We start from the raw sequence: 1,681 nt of genomic DNA, 5'->3' as shown, positions 1-1,681 counted from the left end.
TGTTTTATATAAAATGAAGACTCTGGTCCGGTGGTAGAATGTAACTTAGTACATTTACTTAAGCACTGCACTTGATGATTTCCATTATATGGAACTTTTTACTTCTACTCAGCTGTAGGTACTGTTCAGATTAACAAAACACACAATACAACCTGTGAATAAGATGTTTCGTTATCAAATAAAAACTGACCCAACAATAGCTCCGCCTTGACCAGCTACAACAAATTGCTGCTTACATAATAAATGGATCATAAATAATAATGTAATAATGTAATAGATACATTTAATACAATGCCTTATGTGGATATTCTACAAAAAAAAGAACTTTTACTCTTGATACTTTGAGAATATTTTGCTGATAATATTTATCTACTTTAATTAAAGAAATTGTTCGGAATTTTGGGAAATATATATTTGTTCGCTTTTTTTTCCGGAGAGTCAGATAAGGATATGACTTGATATCACATCAGCAGCCAGTTATCTTAGTGTAACGCTAGTTATTGTTAGCGTTATCTATTAACTCGTCGTTACTACATACAAGTACTTTCGGGACGTGGATAGAGTAAGAGCACGGAGACAGCTTCGATGGTGTAACTTGGTCCATTCTTTAATGACACTCTTCAAGCGTAGCACAACTCAAGACTCTTAACAAAACGTACTTCATCATCTCAACATTATATCCCTCCGCCATCCTAACTGTTACTAAATTGCAGGCAGGGTACAAAATTCTAGACAGCTCTCTTGTTAATTCAAGGAACAGAATACATTATGACGCTACAATTAATGGAAATATGTGACTTATTTCAGTAACCCTAAAAAGGTCATCTATTAACTAAATATTCACAAAATAAATCTCATCTTACATCCACCAGCACCTCTAAAGGAAGGGGTTGTAACATCTTGTCGTTGTCAAAAAAACAAACAGATTGGGAAAAGACTTGCTCTTTTTCTTAGAGTCACTCATATATTGGCTTTTTCCACTATGCTGTTTGACCTCTCCCGGATAATCCGAAGAGCAGATTAGCTACAGCAGGTATGGATTATAGGCCCGTCTGTGGCCATGACAGTTTCTAAAAGAGTGTATTCAGTAATCAGCCTGCTTTACACACTTTATACACATATGCCAGGGTGTGACTGTAATTCCTCGCCTATGCACAAGTAAAGGACATTGTGTAAACATGGCATTGTTCTGGTGAAACAATACAAGGATGAACATTGTGTCATTTTACTGCATGTAAAAAATTGGATGCAGCTGCTGTTTCTTTTGTTGTGTTTTAGCATGAGCATTATTCCAGAGGTTTGGGTTATATTTGGTGTGGTTTGGTGATGTCAGCGGGTGTGTTGGTGGCCAGTAATGGCGTCATTTAATTTAATTTAATATTAGAAAATCTAAAGCACCATGGTGACAGAGCAGTAGGGTGTGTTTGCTTTAAATGGCTCAGTTTGGATCTTTCACCTGCATGAAGTCAGTGTCACTGCAGTTCATGGCAGTGGGTTTAAGTGAGAGAAGAAATCATTACTGCATGCTGACTGAAATGCTTGAGGATTATTTTGGTTGAGGAGTGAGGAACAGATGAAAAGTCCCAGTGGTGGAGGATGGTCCTAACTAGGTGGATTGATGTTTGAGAAAAGCAGCTTCAGACTTCTGCTCAAGTTGCTGCCAAGTTTCTGGGGTGTAATT

The sequence above is a fragment of the Sander vitreus genome, chromosome 11, assembly GCF_031162955.1.
Source record: "Sander vitreus isolate 19-12246 chromosome 11, sanVit1, whole genome shotgun sequence".
Taxonomy (NCBI): Eukaryota; Metazoa; Chordata; class Actinopteri; order Perciformes; family Percidae; genus Sander; species Sander vitreus.
The sequence above is the reverse complement of the archived record's forward strand: the minus strand, read 5'-3'. Positions refer to the sequence as shown.